The following is a 19850-nucleotide window of genomic DNA, read 5'->3' as shown; positions in this document are numbered from 1 at the left end:
AGTTGAGGTCAGTGCCTTGCTCGAGGGCACCTTGACAGTAGTCAGGAAGCAGACGAGCATCTCTCCAACAACCAGTTGCCATTTTCCCGCAGCAGGACTTGAACCATGACCCTCCGGTTAGTCTTGAGTGAATCTAACGTGTTTTTGGAAAGTTTTTGGATTGTGGGAAGAAGCGCAACGCATTCACCACAAAAATATTCTTGTAACCGCCAACAAACAATTCTCTTAAATAAGGCTATGGATGGAGAATATCTCGCTTCCCCGAATCTGTTGTGTCATTGTTGTTAATTCTCCTTGTTTCATGTTCCTCCACGTCACTGCTGTCCCTGTTTTTATTCAGTTGAACAGTTGTCAAGGAAAAGACTGAGATTGTGGTTTTCACTCATTTAAAGTAACCTTTAACACTTAGCAACATTAGAAAACGCACATTACATACTGTGCATACTCCAGTTTCAATGTTTACATTTTAGGTCAATACTCTTATGTAACAGAGATTTATAAAATGTTCCGTTTGATCATATCATACAAACACGTTAGAAATGTAAGATTCTTTCATTGCTGGAATGGCAGCTAACTCCCCCTTCCCCATGCTAACCACTATCTAGCCTTGAGGTTAATGTTAGGCAAAGGTAAAGTTTCAGCTAAGGTAAGCCAAGCTGTCGACTATTCCGGGTCATTAAGTCAAACGGTCTCAGTTTTATTTGCACTTGTTCTTGCACATTCTAGTGTTCTTGTGCAGCGTTGATTGCTATCAATCACGATATCAACCACGGTCACTACGTCCTTTTTACGTCGTGTCGTCATCCGTGCAGGTTGAAAAAAGTAACAGGAGTAGAAAGTAGAGGAATCTGTTTTCAAAGGGGAGTCAAAGTAAAAAGTCGTCAGAAAAATACATACCGGTACTGAGTAAAGTACGGATACTTAAAAAAAAAAAAATCGTCACAGCCTACTTACTGTAGGTACATTTCCAGTTATTTCCCACCATGAAGTTGTTGCAAAAAGATGGAGGGTCGGATGATGGTGGGCGTGGCCAGGGCATCGGCGCCCGTGACGTCATCCGGGTTTAAAGTGGGCCGCGCTGGAGCTTCAGATCAAGCATCCGCTGAGCAGAGAGAAAGGCGAAGGAGGTGGAGGAGGAGAAGTGGCACGCTGCTGCATCTGGTGTCTCAGGTGCGAGCATCCTGAGCTTGCACTTAATTATGGAACAGCGTGACACCCGCACGACCCGGAAATAAGCAACTTCGCATCCCAAGCTCCGTATACCTCCAGGGGGGGTGAGTTCGTATTCATCTCTTGAATAATCCAAAATGTGTCAATTTAACTTGCAGTGGCGCACAATGTTGCTTTTGCTTGTTTGTACATTTTTGTACGCGTTGGGAGCGCGCGGGGGCTGTGATAAATCGGGCTTTCTATTTAATTGGGCTGTTGGCGAGTCGATGCTATGGAAAGAGGCGTCGTGTGCCAAAAAGAGGGGAAGGGGGCAAAAAACGCTGGATCAGCCAGGAGAGCTTTTCAATTTACTGCTAGCCCATATACATTGTTGCCGTGCTCCCGCAACACTATCAGTTGAAAGATAAATTCACGCAAATGACATGTGAGTGTGTTTCAGAGTAGATGAGATGATGAATGGAAGTGCAACAGTGTGGAATTTGGATCCTCTGAGTGAAGCCAAATAACACCTCATTGTCTCCCCAAGTTACACTTCTTATAATGATGTATTTTCTTACTTCTCGTGAAATGTTGAGTTTCACGTCAAATTGCCGACCCCGGTCTATAATTCATTTTTTAACGAGAGCTCGAGATGAAGTTGTGCCCTTCACATGCGGGCGATGAGGGCGACTGATAAATATTCTGATTCAGATCAAACGTAGCACATGTTGTTTCACAATTAAACCACTAGATGACAGAGGAGTGCAAGAAAAGGAAACTTAGGAAATGGCTTAGTCTCTTCATCAAAGTCTGCATTGTTTAACTCATTCACTGCCATTTAATGGAATTCCAAAACCATGCATGGCAGGTTCATTGAGACTCTAAATTGTCCGTGTGTGTGAATGTGGGAGCGAATGGGTGTTTGTTTTTATGTGCCCTGCGACTGGCTGGCGACCAGTTCAGGGTGTCCACGGCCTCTCGCCCAGTGAGCTGAGATAGGCTCCAGCATGCCCGCGACCCTTGGATGGATGGATGGATGGAGCTGCATTGCTGGAGAATAAACGCACCTAAAAAAAAAAACTCCTTTTAGAAGAAACACTGATTTTTATTTTATTATAATTTTTTTTAACACACACACGCTCATTTGGAATAAATAGAGGCCATATTGTATAGTGTAGCTGTTTTGCACTTAGAGCTGCTTATATTGTAGCCACAGCTCTGCATGACTTCCCAGAGGCCATTAATCATAACCGAATAATGCTTACATGAGTGCATGTTTGGATTATTTTATATGCATCGATGGTTGGAAAAATTCAGAAGAATCACTTTATTCCATGAATTCTTTGCTTGTTTCTCCATTTGATTTTGTGGAAGAAAATGAAATGAATAATCATGAAACCCTTTCAGCCAATGAAAAAAGTAATTTATACAAACAAATATTTTGCACCACTAGAAAAAAACAAAACCCTAAACACTGTCACTAAACACTAAATGTACTGTTATTTGTCAAATATTTGTATTATATATTTCTCCAGTAAGCATATACTGTCCCGTTGGGGGCATATTTTGCCCAACATTGATTTAATGTTCTTGTTTTTTAACACCTATTTTTTTCTGTAGTGTTGGATAAGTTCAAGTGACTTGCCGTTTGCTGGCTTAGTGTAACAGAGAAAAACTGCTTTAATGAGAGCTGGACATTTTCCTCTGCTGAGTGTGGACATGCTAAACAAGAAGAACAAGCTGTCATTAAGCAGATCCTTCGAGGGCACAATAAGCCGTGCAGTTTTTTTGTGTTCATGCTTAACAGTCCAGTAAAACCCATCTACTGGAAATCCCTCCTTTATCAATACATGAAATTAGTGCCGATTAATGAACGTCTGAGACTAAGGAAGGTTGACATTTCACCAAAGACGCTTGGGTTTCACTGCTCCTTGTTGTATTTTCATATTGTGTCTTGATGACAAATAATGGAAAGTATTTGTGTTTATGTGACATTTTAACAGCGGTTGGACTGAGGAAAAACACACGGTCACTTATACTTCTAATTTATCTGTATGCTCATTTGGACGCATACTCACTATCCATTAATTAAAAATAACCACTAGCGTTCCATCCTATTAGTGTATACCGAGGGTTTTCTGGTGATGTTGCCATATGCTGTGCGCTAATGATGCATAGTGTCAAGTTTGCAAGGTCAACTTATAGCGAGCTCAGCACTATGAACCCCGTTTTTGAAATCACATGTGAACACCTCAACATATATTGTTATAATTCAAGGCAGACTTGAACTCGGTTGTTTTGCACTCTGTTTTTTCTAGTCTGTCAAAACACCTCAAAAGCAACAGCTCCAATGACCTTTTCCGCAAATTAAGCTGTTTTTGCTCGGCGCTGACTGATAGCTCTTATTATTTCAGCAAAAAACACATTGAACAGTGGGAAAACACCCTGGAGTCATAATAAGTACATAAAGAAAAGTTAATGAAATACATGGTGGTAGGGCCTGCACTTTGCTTTACTTGTGAAAGCTGTGGCATATACATGTTTGTGGAGCGGGAGTGAAAACAATGAAAGACAGCACATAGCGTCTCCTGTTGTATACAGACACAGCAACGACATTAAGACCTTGAGAGCATGATATTTCCGATCCTTTCTTGAGCCGAGGCACAGATTTCACATTTTACACACAGCACACTACCAAATAATGTCACAAAAATGAGAAATATTAAAATAATGATGACCTTGTCTCACTTTAATTGGCCTGTTTAGTTGACACAAAGCTGGTGTACTGATATTTAATTTTTAAATGGATAATAATTTCAGACCACTTCAGAGAAATGAGATAATTTTACCAGATTATCGCTCACGGCATCTTAACACATTCACTGGCATTGACGGCTTCAGAGGTCAAATATCCATGTTAACTGGGAAGGCTGGCAGTGAATGAATTTAATGTGCTCTGGAAGCTGGTTGGCAATCACTGCAATACGAGATCAAATATTCTGCCTCTACACAGATAATGCTGAGTATTGTCATTGTTGTTTGCAATGGCTGTATTGCATTACAGAGGCATATAATACTGTAATTCTCAAAGTGTGGTACTAGTACAACGAGTGGTATGCGAGCTCTCTCTAGGGGTACGTGAATAAATGCTCAAATACAGTTCAGTTGTATTCAGTTTATTAGTACAGTGGAACCTCAATGAAACGGTCCCTGACATAACGGAGATCGGATAAAAAGGACCATCAGCACTGAACAATGTGTCCAAAAATAGTTTCCATTTTTCACTTAAAATGCCATTGACAAAGTCTGTCAGTTCTAGAATTGGCCGCTGTTGTTTATTGGTGCTGTGGCACAATATAGGCAGAGAATGGAACTGACGTATTTGCGGGTCACAGATATACAATATGACTAGATCCAATTCCAAAAGACGTGGCTGTCAAGGGTGGCGGTCATGTCGACTGTGGGGCATCGGTGTGGCGGCCACATGGTGATGGTTATACTGTATTTATTGTCTATTGTGCATACAGCGCCGCGCAGCGAGTGAGCGGCATGGCTGCAGTGTCAACTCTGAGGAATACAAAACACAAGTCGCTGGAGTATGGAACATGTTATTTTTGCTACAGTAACAGTTTTTGTGTGTGTGTCAAGCCATTTCCTAAGGCAACTGATTTGGAACTAGGAAGCACACTAATTCCTCACGGCTCATGAAAGCGACTCGCCTATGATGAGTACTGTACGTCAACAAAATGTCACCATGACCAAGCACACCGGCGTGGTAAGTTTGGATAAAATGTGAAACTTTTCAACATTTTCAAGCTTTTTTAAAATATTTATTTACAATGAGTTTGTACTGTACTGGGAATTTTAGGACACGAAAAAAACAACAAAACAAATATGCATATGGCCTCAAAAAAAATAAATAAATGTAAAAGATAATCGACTATATTGGACGACCCCTGCCCCGATTAGTCCTTTATATCTAGGTTCCACTGGTAAAATACACTTAAATTTAATCTTTATGTTTTTAAACTTGTATGTAGGTAAAATTTTTAACTTTTATGTGCAATACAATTTAATTGAAGCATTATTTAAAAGTTTTTATTTTCCTATTTTTAGGCGCAGTCTTCGTGTTCAAACTGTCCATAATGTTACAGCTGCTTAAAATGGTATTTGGTATACTTTTTAAGAATAGAACCATGTCCCATTTTTGATGAATAATCAGGCTCACTACGCTTGTGTATGTGAATGTTGGCTCTGATGGTGGTACTTGGAGAGCGAAGTATTTTGGTGAGTTTGTACTGGTGAAAAAGTTTGAGACTCCCTGATCTAATGAAACTCGAGAGAGTCCAGAATATTAGGATCGTTTGAGAACTGTGTGATACAGTACAGTTCAACCACAATAATGAACATATTGTAAATCCATACCTCTCTGACTGTGTCAGTCCAAACTGAGCAATATTAACTTTGTAAAGACAGAGTATTTGATATTGGATATCATTATATTGTGCAAGCGGTCATAATTTTGTGGCTGGCTGCATGGTGTATGTATATGCCGTAGTCTGCTCAGCTGAGGCTTAAGAAATCTTGGCCTTAGTGAGGACAATACAGTACATGTTGTGCACTACAATGTTTTGTTAACAGCAGTCAAAGTGCAAAATCATAATCGATTGTTCAAATGCCACGTGATTTGGCTCCACAGCACAGACATTGTCCAACATCAGCAATTTAAATTCAGCTTTGTTAGCTGTCTCACAGGTCTGACCGCGTCTGCATCTGATTACGCTTGCGTGCGTTTAATTAATAATTGGACAATTGCCGACGGTCATTTTGGTCAGCCGGCACTCTGCAGAGAAAAAGATTTCCTGGGTCTGATATGCAAGCGACGAGCTCAAATGGTGAACACGGGCTGATTTTCGAGATACGGGAGCGCCAGTCTGGCGCCATATTAATCCAATTTTCCCTAGGTGCAGCCCCCTGCAGGGGAGGGACGTCTACACTGATCCTTGGCTGTGCACTGATGAATGAAGTCATTAGTTTTCTCTCTTGCTTAAAGACAGCTATGTAGTGTATGTCCCTTGTGGGAAGCTGGTGACTTCTTGCACATGTAAGCATACACCTGACACTTTTGTTCCTCCACGTCTCGTGAAAAGAACCCTGCTTCCGTGGAGTGTTTTCACGGTCACTTCCAGTTAAAGGAACCCCGCGACATCTATTTTGCAGCACGGGATGTTGAAATGAGCAGCGACAAGAGCCTCCATGTGCGCGTTTGGGAAGTGTTGCGCTTTGTCGATAAAGCTATCATTCATCGTTAGGCCTTAGACAGCAAAAATCCTCTCTCCATCATCAGGATTTCTACGCCCAGTTACCTCGTGCTTGCACATCTGCAGATGAGATACACAGGCTTTTATTGCTAATTATAGTGGAGTTTGAAAATATAATCCACTTGACTAATTTAATCATTTACACCAGGTTATCCAAAGTCAGGCCTGAGGACAATTTGCAGCCCACAGCTCGTTTTTGTTGTCGCTGCGACATACCGGTATTCTAGAAGTACAACTAAACACCTGCATCAGGACAGCAGAAGCTCGTCGAAGGTTCTTTGTTGTAACTTCAATTTAGGTGTCCACACCTCAATCCCGACCTATGGGGTGGCAGTAACTCGTAAGAAGGTCAACACGATTAATCGATTCTATTGATTAATTCAAGTTTCAGCTCAGACTGATTAAAGAAACAACATTTTAGCAGTTAGGCATTGTTCAAGACATAGCCGATCCTTCTAGCGGCTACTTTCCAAAAAGCGACGAACAACTTTAATTCCCGCTAAGAAACAAACATTGTGGGCAGAATCCATTTGACATTGCTTTCCGTATGACAAGAAAGGAGTCGGGTAGAAGGCAATCGCTGTGTCCATTGTGCGGAACGTTGCCAAAGACATTGCAAAAGCAGATCTTTATCAACAGGTTTGAAACTTTTGGCGTGAGGTATGTGCTTCAAGCTATAAATACTTTGTCCAGGTCTTTTTGCCTCAGCATTACTCTTAAGCTGAGCCCGACAGTTTGACGGTTCATTTAATTTAACATTTAAAATGTTAATTTATTGAGGTTTGTGTTTATCTACATGTTTCGACAATCGGGATTGAATTTTTTTTTCCAAGAGGAAGCACTTACTTTCCCAATATCTGCAAAAAAACAAAAAACAAAACGTACTTACATTATTTACAGTATGTGGAAGTTGATGCAAGTCAATGCTCGGAAGAAAAGAAAAACAGTTTCAAAGCTTGCTTGGTATCAGGCGAAATAAAGCAAATCCCAGAAGGGAAAACAACAAAACAAAAAGTAAAACTTGTTTTGAATAATGTTATTGCCATTTGCTTTTTCTATCAGTGAAGGGGGGAAAAAAATAAAAATTGTAAATCTGATTTTTGTGAGAATAATAAGGCCCTAGAAACCAGAGTGTCAGTATAGGGGGGCGCAACCCATTTTTGGAGAGATGCCAACTGACTGCTGAGATCTGCTCCGTGACTACTGTCAAGGTACCCTAGAGCAAGGCACTGAACCTCCAGGGTCAAGAGGCGCAGCATTACTTGTGTGCCCCATCACTTCGGTATTTCTCCTTGCGTGCCGGCGTGTGCGTGATCTGGTTCTCTATGTGATGTGCAATTAAAAAAATACACGCACATGACGTAATTATAATCAGTCTGAAGAAGAAACTGTCACCGCCATAAAACCTGTATTTTGGCTAGTTAGATGTCCATAAAGTGACTCTCTAACATGTACTTATTATAAAAGTGTCAATTTAAATTAAAAAAACACCTTGATTTTGTCCAGAAAAGGCCCCTCTGACAGCTACTTCTGTTTGACCCAGTTTTGTATCCGCTTTGTCCATACCTGGCTAAGACTTGTGATAGCACACGTGTTTGTTATGTTGACAGCGCTGGCTCGGGAGTGGAGAGGGAGGCGGAACTCTTCGTTAGTGACGTAGATAAACTGGAAAAATTAGATCTGGTTTGCATTGATCGGTAGCGCCTACCTGAGGGAAGGAGCTGGTGACCGGGATATGGAGGGTCCGAGAGGATTTTGCACGCTCTTATCTTAGTTCTGGCAGCGTGCAAGTCCTCAAGGGTGCGTAGGGGGGTACCGACAATCCTTTCAGCAGTTTTGACTGTCCGTTGCAGTCGGAGTTTGTCCTTTTTTGTAGCAGCACCAAAGCAGACTGTGATGGAAGAACAGAGGACTGATTCAATGAACGCTCCTGTGGCAGGCTGTGCTTTCTCAGAAGCCGCAGGAAGTATATCCTCTGCTGGGCCTTATGCAAATACAAAGACAAGTTAACCACTGTACAATAAAGTTCAATAAAAATAAAATGAAACATTACTACTCACACTTTAATTACATTTTATAGGTACTCCTTGAATTAAGTTCTGCATACGGCGGCACAGTGGACGAATGGTTAGAGCGTCTGCCTTACAGTTCTGAGGACCGGGGTTCAAATCGCGGCCCCACCTCTGTGGAGTTTGCATGTCCTCCCCGTGCCTGCGTGGATTTTCTCCGGGCACTCCGGTTTCCTCACACATCCCCAAAACATGCATGGTAGGTTAATTGAAGTTCAGGGTGTACCTCGCCTCCTGCCCGAAGATAGCTGGGATAGGCTCTAGCACTCCCGCGACCCTTGTCAGGATAAGCGGCTCAGAAAATGGATGGATGGATGGATGTTCTGCTTATATTTAGCACGTTTGGGGCATTCAACTTTGAAGGTTTGTAGTGCATCATACTAGGCTGCCTCTAATATTTTGACTCTCTCATATAGTTTACCAAATTCTTAGGTACAGCTCAGTATGATGCACTGCAACTAGACTAGTAAATAATGTTAAGATAATAACGTTTTGACAGTCTATTCAAACTGAGCTTTATTATCTTTGCAAAGGTTGAACTTTTGATACCTTGTTTTGGATCTTATTAGATGCGGTCATGACGCTGTACTGTATAAATAAGACACACTGACTGCTTAATGTTATTTGACAGCTTACAGTAAAAAGGTTGACAAGAGGCTTAACAATGTCCTCAGAAAAAGAACAATAAAATCCTTGCTAAATATCTCCTCCCAGCATCTTGCAGCGGGAAGGACTCGTCAAAGTCATAAATTAGCTTTAATGTCTTGCCCCTGTTCCCTTTTCATCAAACATTATTTAATGAATATTGAATAATTTATCAGGTACGCTAACAACAGAAAGAGAAGCTTAAAAGGTGACGAACTATAGGAGCAGGGTTGATAAAGTTTGAAGGCTCATCTGATGAAAAATTTAATTAACATGCAAAACTGACCTGAGCATGAACCACTCAAGTCAGGTGATCATGACGTGTTTCGCTACTATAGGTGACACTGTAATTAGTCTTAACACTTCATATCACGTCATTCAGTAGCGGGATGAATGGTCTTCATTGTGATGGGCGGAAGATGACTCCTGTTGCTGAGCCACATTTGGTTTCCAGGGACATCATCATACATTTTTATTATATCCTGTACTACCTGTATACTGTACATCAACCAGCATTCCACAATAAAGAAATACAAGATAAATCAATCCATTATGCCAGCTGTTTCAGAGCATTTTGACTGTTCTTTCAACACCTTGCCAGTACCAAATGGATTTCCCTCCTTCATAATGGACCCGACAAGCCAAGATTCACCCCCTCATCGTTAGCTTCATCTCATATATAAAGCTATACAACACCACCATCTACAGGGATTTGCAATTCATAACAGTGGTTTACAAACCTGAATTTCACAGACAAGCTGGCTAAGACCCTCTTCCGGGCCTACCCATTGAAAAATATACTTGACAAACATATTTGTTGGTTGCTGTAAACGGTTGGATTCAAGTTGACGAACATCAAAGTCAGCGGCAGTGAATAACTTAAAGACATTTAAAAAATGAAATGTACACGTTGCAATAGTATCGTCACATTTTAGCTAGTGCAAATTTAGATGTATAAATATGGATGGTAATATAACAGAGGCATTTATTTGTACATCCATTTTCTGAGCCGCTTATCCTCACTAGGGTCGCGGGTGTGCTGGAGCCTATCTCAGCTGACTTCGGGCGAGAGACAGGGTAAACCCTGAACTGGTCGCCAGCCAATCACAGGGCACACTGAGACAAACAACTATTCACACTCAGATTCACACCCATGGACAGTTTAGTTCTCAATTAACCTAGCATGCATGTTTTGGGAATCTAGGAGGAAACCGGAGTACCTGGAGAAAGCCCACCCAGGCACGGGGAGAACATGTCAACTCCACACAGTGACCTCACAACTAGATGTGCTAACCTGTTGTCCACCGTGCCGCACGCCTTCATTGGTCAATATGTTAATTGTTGTGGTTGTAGCTTGCAGTGGTGTAGACTTGCATCATACTGAGAAATGTATCCACTGCATAAGAGTGAAAATATTAACCACAGCTCTCAGTAAGGTACAGAAAATGTCAATACCACTACAACCTTTTTATCTTTACAGTGTCCGAATTTTGGATACAGCTCTTCTATTAGCTTATCATAATGTTGTCTCCAATTTCTGTTACCGTATTTTCCGGACTCTAAGTCGCTCCGGAGTATAAGTCGCACCAGCCAAAAAAATGCATAATAAAGAAGGAAAAAACGTATATAAGTCGCACTGGAGTATAAGTCGCATTTTTGGGGGGAAATTTATTTGATAAAATCCAACACCAAGAACAGACATTTAATCTTGAAAGGCAATTTAAAATAAAAATAGACTAGAGAACAACAGGCTGAGTAGGTGTACGGTATGCTAACGTAACACATTCAGCTAACGTTACATGACGCAAAAACAACGAACTGAGAACGTGCCTGGTATGTTAACATAACATATTAACAGTTATTCAGATAACTATAGCATAAAGAACATGCTAACAAGTTTACCAAACCATCAGTGTCACTCCAAATCACTCAATCCAATGAAATCTTCATCCTCGATGTCACTTCTAAACAACTCCGCCAACTCGGGAGGTCGACGATGCGTCGCTTCCTCTTCTACGTTGCTTTCGTCAGGCCTAGAGCGCCCTCTATTCTATAATTTCACATATAAGTCGCTGCGGAGTATAAGTCGCACCCCCGGCCAAACTATGAAAAAAAACTGCGACTTATAGTCCGAAAAATACGGTAAATCACGATTTCTTTGGATTTGACTGATATGGGAATTGTTTACATCCAAGCAGGCGCACTGCTACATTATTATTTTGGATGTAGCATCGTATCAGTCCATCTCGGCAGCATGCTGAGCCTCGCCTCTTCAATCAGTGCCAGCAAGTGAACTCTGGGCCATTTCCAAATTGTATTGATGGATCTCCGCGTTATCATCGAGGCAATTTTAGCCCAATAACACAAAGCTCCTGCATGCGCTTATTCAGCACCCGTCTACCTAGCATGTGATCAATGGGCAGCTGTCAGGATGGTGAAGGAAACTCACGTTAAACCGCATCTTGGATGTGGATGCTAAATAACTGTTCACTCGACAGAGGCACCTCTTGAATAATACAACAGCACAGCCCCGTGTCGCATCTCCTTTGGCCACACACTGGCAACGCTTGTACACTTGGAGCAGGTCAGGGCAGACAGGACATGGCAGCGCCAGCAATAGATCATGTCTACAGCCCACAATGGTGTATTGGGTGGGAGCGTCACGGAATAGATTGCAAAGACTCAGCTGTAGTCTCCATTTCCATCCATCCATTTTCTGAGCCGCTTCTCCTCACTAGGGTCGCGGGCGTGCTGGAGCCTATCCCAGCTGTCATCGGGCAGGAGGCGGGGTCCACCCTGAACTGGTTGCCAGCCAATCGCAGGGCACATACAAACAAACAACCATTCGCACTCACAGTCACACCTATGAGCAATTTAGAGTCACCAATTAATGCATGTTTTTGGGATGTGGGAGGAAACCGGAGTGCCCGGAGAAAACCCACGCAGGCTCGGGGAGAACATGCAAACTCCACACAGGCGTGACTGGGGATTGAACCCGGGTCCTCAGAACTGTGAGGCTGACGCTCTAACCAGTCGCCCACCGTGCCTAGTTTCCATTTATGGAACTTTATTAAATATTTCATTTTTTTTGTTTGTTTTTTTGTTTTTTTAAATCTTACATTATCAAACTCATTCATTGCCTTTTCCCCACTGCACTTGGTTTCACTAACTTTGTTGCTTAGGAATTAAAAAATGTTTTTACATGGTTTCTATTATTTACAGTAAATATAAAATTTCTACAAAACTTTACCATTAATGTAACCTATCACTTGAACAACTCGTTTTGAAAAAAAAAATAGTCTGTTCAAAGGGGGAAAGAAAACGAACAACTGAGAAAATGTAGTTGGTGTGCACACCCACATAACTCGGCATGTGGCTGTTCAGAATCAACTACAGTATTTTCAAGACCATAAGACGCACCGTATTAAAAGTCTCAGTTACGGGGGCTATTTCTGTATTTAACACATACATAAGGCGCACCGTATTATTGGGCGCAGGCACGGTAAAACATACGCTAGCTTAAAACATACGTTAGCCTGCATGCACGCTAAAACACAAATTGTGGCGTAACTCGCTGCAGAGGCCCTTTGGTGTACCATTCATTCACGACCATCAGCTCATCATTCTACACCACTGGTTAACGGTACAACTACATTAACAAGTATATTTTTAACTGAATACATTCAGTCAATCAAAACTGTACATTGTTACCTTTGCAATGTTTGAGTTTTGAATATCATTAGGGTTGAACTTTGTGAATTGTTCTGAGTATAAAAGTGAGGTTCTAACATTAGGTCTGTCATGTCAGTGACCGGCCATGCATACAGTCTGAACAAAGCTGAATTGAGCTCTTATCTTCTGCTCATTTTTAAAATGTATTCTGACTAAGTAGGTGTATTTTGTTCAAGTGGACTGAAGGACATTTAAAAGGTCACAGTGGCAAAATTGGACCCACAACTTTAATGCTAATCCATCTGATTTAGCTTGCATTTCACCACGCTCGCTATGTGATATGCTCCAAAGGAGCATATTTTTAGATTCAATGACCATGCCAAGCCATTCCTCTTTTACTTATTGACTACTCTTCCAAAAGGTCAATGTGCTACAGACACTAGCAGGGAAATTAAGCATGCTTTTTAAGTAAGCCATTTTAATCAGTGATGGTCAATAATATTGGGACACCTGTCCATTTCACATACAGGAAATGAAAATAGTATAAGTTATGGAGCAGATGGTTGTCCCGGCATAACTGTGCCTCACAGTCGAAGAGTCCGGGATTTGTATATCAGCTCTGGCCCTGCTGTGTGGAGTTGGAATGTTCTCCCCGAGCTTGCGTGGATCTTCGTCATGTACTCTGGCTTCCTCCCACATTAAAAAAAACATGCATATTAGGTTTAATCAAAGGTTAGGTTGTGTATTTTTCTAATGTAAAATATGGCTAAATAAATATGGCTAAATAAATAATGTAAAATATGGCTAAATAAAAAGGTTGGGAAGCCCAACCCCAAATTGATTAATAAATTAAATTTTCTTCTATAGACTGGCATTTACACAACTCACAACAAATCTAATTTCTCCTTTGAGCTCTCTAGGGTTTTCATGTGCACCTAAAGCACTGATGCATGCACCCGTGGAGTTTTTTTTCTCTCTTGCTCACTCTCCTCTTCACACATCGCTTACCCGGCGACATTTGGCTTGAGTTTCTTACTGCCTGGCATCTCACATCTTGGGCACTGACACAAAATAAATGAAGACGCACAGAAGATGACGCAGGGTCCAGAGTTTGAAGGCTGTGTGGCTGAGGTGCGAAAGCATTGGTGTGTAAAATTGCGCTGACAGCCGCGCTGTTGTTTCAGCATCTCATTGTGAAAGAGTGTCACTTTACTCACCTATTCACTGTCTCCTTGTCCTACACTTTTTCTTTTTCATACAGCAGATGAATGTGGTTAAAGTGTTATATAAAAGTCAAATGTTTCTTTTTGTGTGTGTTGTGGGGTTGCTGTTTGACACAGTCAGAAATATATTCTGTGTTATTTTGTCTGCTCCTGGATATTTCTTTTGCCTGAGTGGGAAAGGAACGAGGTGGCGTAGCAAGCACTGCAAAACACATACAACTGTCAGTATGATACCTTTTAGTTTCTCATTACCAATTATAGGCACAAAGAGGTCCCCTCTTTGCTTTACTGAAGCTGTGCCATGGGATAAAGAAGAAACTATTGCATATTGGTACACATCCAGACATTTTTAAAGCGGACATATGGAAAATTGACTTTTTAAGTAAAGTTGCTTAGTAAAGATGGTGACATTAATTAGCTTAATGCTTTGTTGGATGCCCTCGCTCTATCCTGGTCATCACAGTAACAAAGCTGTCCTCGGCGTTTGTATGAAACTGAACACCGCCCCCCGCCCCCCAGCATGAGTTGAACCATAGTGTGACAAGTGGATATCAAGTGTGCTGTATTTCTTTATCCATTGTGTATTTTGACCAAAGACTTTCAGACACATTTTATTAATATACTGGGAAGCTGTTTCAAATTGTGAAAAAAAAAATTAATATATATATTTTTTTAAACCCTGTGAAGTGAATTCAGAGATTTATGCTGCTTTATATTTCCAGAGATTTTGTTTGTATTCCAAATGCATGACTTCATAATTCAAATTTAGATATTTTTGTCTGTTAATAGGCAATATGTTTATTTCATCTCTGTGTTTGCTTTTAATTCTCCTTTATTTGATGGCTGTGTTTATTTGTAATAGTCAATATAGTATATTTTATACTGGTACTTTTACTTGACCATCTTCGCTGGTCTCTTCCCTCGAGTGGTAGATTCTGCATTCACAAAGCTAATGTTCAGAGGAGGAAACAGCACTTCCTCTCGAGCAATTCCTCACCATGGTTGAGAGTTGAGCCACTCCTGCCTGGGAGCGAACAGAACCGTTTGTGTCCTCACGAAGCCTTTGCAGTGAAAGAAATAAAATAAATGAGGAACGGCTCCCTCCAATGGGCTGTGTCTAGTGTTGGGTCGCCCTGCAGTGAGGCAAGGTTATTCACATGAAAGATGGTGTTGAGATTAGTGAGTCCTGCCTTGGCTCGCGCAGATGTCCAGCAATGCCGCGCTGTGTGATTTATGAGAGTCGTGATATCTGCGCTCGATGCATGAATAAACCATGTGGCCAGAATTAAGCTCCTATTAAACGACGTACAGCACTATCCCAGGAGCCTCAGCCTCAGGAGTGGGACTCCCTGTCAAGAAAGTTGTGCTGTTGTCTTATGGCACTTTCATTACGCCGCTTATTGATGGAAGGCAGTGGAATCTTTTCCCAGTGACCTCCAAATTGCACATAATGAATGACTTTGAAATTGAAGTTGGATTTATATTAAGTCTGGTAATGATTAGAAGGTTGCCTGAGTGAAAGAGAACAACAAAGATGGAGAAAAATAGAATGTTTACAAGTTAACCACAATGTTAACATCAGCTTTTCCCACACCTGACTGTAACAACTAACGATGAGCATTGATTAGTTGATCCTTAATTGATTGCTATATGACTGATCAAAATAGAGTTCACTATTTGGCTGCAACCAGCAGAGACGATGTTGAGTCAATCTCAACCTTTTTCTCGGTCAAAAGAAGAAAACATGACATCAGTTATGGGAAGTCTAGCTACATTCATGCACACCTCCCCTATGGCACAACTAATCCATGCAGCATTGTTTTGCTCAATGCTCAATGACACTGGCATGAATGAGCAATTATAAACAGGTTCAAGCATTCTCAGGGAGGGCAGAAAAACATACGTTCCACGCTTGCTGCAGGCAACACTGGCTCGTTCAGGTTGCTTTCACAATGCAGGAACGCCGGTCGGCACAATATTAATTTTTCTTAGATTATAATGTTTTTATGACAGTGAGAAGCAAAAATCGAAATCAGAATTATGTTGTGTATTTAAAACTACCACATAGTTTTACATTAGATAAGTCTGGATAGCTTAATGCTAACAAACAATGTGAAATGCCATAGAAGGGCTAACAATTAGCATCTCCAGTATGTGGCGGTGTTGTTGCCCTTTAAGTAACGGGTATCTGAACACAAATGGTGGAGCACATGGAGAAAGATAATATAACAATAATCACAGAATATATTGTTTATCCTCTGTCTAAAGAATGGCTAATATTACTGCCGTACTGAGAATCCAAGAGAGGAGCTGAGTCTCCAGTACAGTTTATCCATATGTCTGTCTTATACTGCCCCTAGGTGGCAAAGGCGCACACACCAGATTTAGCAGCACATTTAAATTGAACAAGAACGGGACAAAAATGCTTCATTTTTTTTGGGGGGGGGGGGGGAATAATGCACACAGGAATAATGCCATTTCCATTCATTTCCACAGGAAAATATTATTTGACATAAGAGTGTTTTGAGTTATGAGCGGGGTCAAGGAGCAAATTAAACTCGTATCTCAAAGCACCACTGTATATGTATGTTCAGAATATCAATATATCGAACAGTGTGATACGTGGCCTATTTGTACAAATGTCTATCTGCAATAGTTTCAAATAGTTGCTTTATTTGTATTTTCCAATTTTCATCAGAGAAATGATGGGTGCTGTCAGTCAAAGACAAGAATTATATCCTGCTTGATCTTTCGGGAGAACATGAATAGACATGTAGAAAATCGTAGCAGAGCCATTAAACTAATTCTTGGATAAACACTGTGTTTTTTCCACAGCTGGTATCAGGAAGTCTAGAGTTCACTTTGTATTTGTGTTGCTGTAGTTGTGACAATACAGGATCTGTGTGTCATTGCCCCTCCCAGCCTCTAACACATCAGACACATGCAGGTACGCCGCTGATGCAAGGGTAAGTACCGCAGCCTCGCTAATGAGCCCTGCCTCTTAATCACATCCTCCCGCACTTCCCTTCGATACCTCACATACTGTATGCACAACGGTGCTGGCCAGCAGTGGGTCTCATCTCATTGGCACTCCGTGTTGCCTGCTTACACCTGTGAACTTTGGATCAGTTCGCATTTGGCTGCTTGGGAATGCTTCAGTAGTGATTAGCAAACAGATTGAGCAGCAGGATGACTACTCATCAAAAACGTATGTTGGGTTTCAGCTCACATTTTGACGATTGAACAAAGCCGTAATGAACACAGAAGCACCTCGCTGATCAGGCATTCTCTCTGTGGCTCCGCACAAGATTGTAAACCACATCATTTGTTTCCCTTCGACTCGCTTATGTACAAGCACATTTTAAATAAACGACGAAGCATCGAGATGAACCTGGGATAATATGTGGAATCCAAAGATAGGACTTGGACCTCTTGCCACGGTGTTCTGAGCAGCATTCATGGAAGATTGTAGGAGTTGGTGAGCCAGGGTACACGCTGCTGAATTACATTACACTTTAATAAGTCACATTCTGAAGACACCCAGTTTTAATCATGCAGATGTCTCTGTTGATAGGCACTACAAGGGATATAGGGGGCACCGCCACATCAGTGTCAGTGTCTCTCTGTGCAGGCAGTCTGACGTTAACCAAGGGTGTCCATGTCGAAACTCCCAAGTGCTTGTCCTCTTGCACTCCCTCCTGCACGCAGCAGTTTTTAAACATTCCGTGCTGCACCCATTTTTATTTTTTTTTCGTCATCTTTGATGTCCTTTTATCAGGTTTGCAATATCATTTGGGTTGGAAATGCCCAGGATGTCCTTTTTCAACCTATTCTAGTTGATCCAAAACGCCTGGCAGATGAGACGGCTGGATTTCTCCTTAATATTTGATATGTAAATATCGCTGTTCTCCTTAATTTGAATATGGAAAACAGATTTGCTCAGGTTGGTAGGAGTGAAATATAATATAATGTACATGTAATATTCACATTTTGAAATCACGAGACTAAAACGACTACAAACAATTGATCAAGAGTACCTCCTCGCCATTGTGAGGCTTCAAACATGATGCTCTCAGAGGGAAGTGGCCACTGAGCTGAGTGTCACAGTGTCATCAGCAGGTTGTAGCAAAAATACAGAGACTTGAAATCACAGAAAGGCATAGAATTGAAAGTCCTTGGACTATTGGTGGATTCACGGCTCAAACAACTGTTGTGAATTTTGTTGTTCAGCTTCTTGTAAAAAAAACAGCAAGAAGTGCAAAAAGTACTGAAAGATAGAACACTTGGATATGTGCATTGAAATGTTTAGGGGGTCAGAAAAAGTTCACCTGTAAAGGTTATAATGCATTTTAGGTTCATCCTAAAATTTCACCCAAAGACCAAATATTCCTACGTTTTTGTGAGTAATGTACTGTATCTATTGCTTAAAAAAAAAAAACTTCCAGGAAAAAGCGGGCTCTCTGTAGCATTTAAGTGGGAAACCACGCGAGCAATGCCGACACCATCTAGTTACTGTAGCACGCTTAAAAGAAAACGATACTATATCTCCGAGGACTCATTTAAGTCTGTCACCATGTCACACAAACAGATCTACTACTCTGATAAATATGACAACGAAAAATGTGGATACAGACATGTCATGTTGCCCGAGGATCTTGCCAAACATGTACCAAAGATCCATTTGATGTCACAGTCCAAATGGAGGAACCTTGGTGTTCAGCAGAGCCAAGGATGGGTGCGCTACATGATCCACCAGCCAGAGCTTGCTCTTCACTCCACGGCAGCTCGAACCCTGTCCAAGTGACGCCTCGCTCCTACACGAATGGTAGTCATTATGCTGTTGGATTACAAAGCTCTTGTGTGGTGGTGGTGGCGGCCTGACTTGAAATGTGGGAGAATCATAATCTGGAACGCCGGAGTCGCGAAAAAATGGGAGTAAAAAAGAATCCCCTCGCTTGTGAGGGAAACAAAAGACTTCTGTACATTTACTGTCTGCTTGTCTACTAATTTTTCTGTCCCTGTTGCCTGCATGTAGTTATTTTTTACTCTTACCTACTGGGTCGAGCTGAGAAGAAAAAGGAACAAAGAAAACTTTGGACCGTCACTTGTGTGCTCCGTCAAACAACATCATCATGGACGTGCGGCGTGACATTTTACTGCTGGTTGGAAATAAACATTTCACTGATTTTTTTGTCGCGAAAGCTGCTTTAGTGGATTTGACGGTCCTCTTCTTTTCCTGTGAGAGAACAGGATGACGGAATTTTGCCTTATGTGAACACGAGCTGCTCGGTATTTATGAACGTGCTGGCATTTCTGAAATAAATGTCAAATGTTTTTAAATGGAAACTAAAAAAGCACTACATCTATAATTTTTGGATGCTATAGTGCTATCATTGCTTGTATCCTCTAAAACACAGGTGTCAAACTCAAGGCCCGGGGGCCACATCCAGCCCGCCACATAAATTTATGTGACCCGTGAAAGCAAATTAAGTGCGTCGACTTCATGTTTCTTACTAAAATAACAACATTGCAAATCGTCTTCCCTTTTATATAACGTTGATTGCAAACATTTTTGTTACCAATCCCCATTTCAAAATAAACAGAATTAATATTTTACTGGCTTCTGGTTTCAAATATAGTTATTCATCGATTTTATTTGTGTATATGTAATAACATGAGGCAATTGTACATTTACTGTATAGCATATTTTCATGACCTTCAGGCGCAGTCTCAGTTACGGGGTCTATTTCTGTATTTAACACATACATAAG

The 19850-nt window shown here is 41.2% G+C and overlaps 1 protein-coding gene across 5 annotated transcripts in view; it reads left to right on the top strand.

Moving 5' to 3' along the window:
* Positions 1-1015: 1015 nt before the first annotated feature.
* Positions 1016-19850, top strand: part of megf11 (multiple EGF-like-domains 11) — a 102927-nt gene continuing 84092 nt past the window's right edge. For 4 of the 5 annotated variants that reach the window (XM_061774528.1, XM_061774527.1, XM_061774523.1 and 1 more), the window contains exon 1: positions 1025-1274. The gene's annotated coding sequence lies outside the window, so the exon portion shown is untranslated. Of the gene's footprint in view, positions 1275-19850 lie in introns of all 5 variants that reach the window. The other variant, XR_009788683.1, reaches the window with a different exon arrangement.

Source organism: Phyllopteryx taeniolatus, chromosome 5 (genome assembly GCF_024500385.1).
Source record: "Phyllopteryx taeniolatus isolate TA_2022b chromosome 5, UOR_Ptae_1.2, whole genome shotgun sequence".
NCBI classification, from domain to species: domain Eukaryota; kingdom Metazoa; phylum Chordata; class Actinopteri; order Syngnathiformes; family Syngnathidae; genus Phyllopteryx; species Phyllopteryx taeniolatus.
Note: the sequence above shows the minus strand (reverse complement) of the source record. Positions and strands in the feature narration are given on the sequence as shown.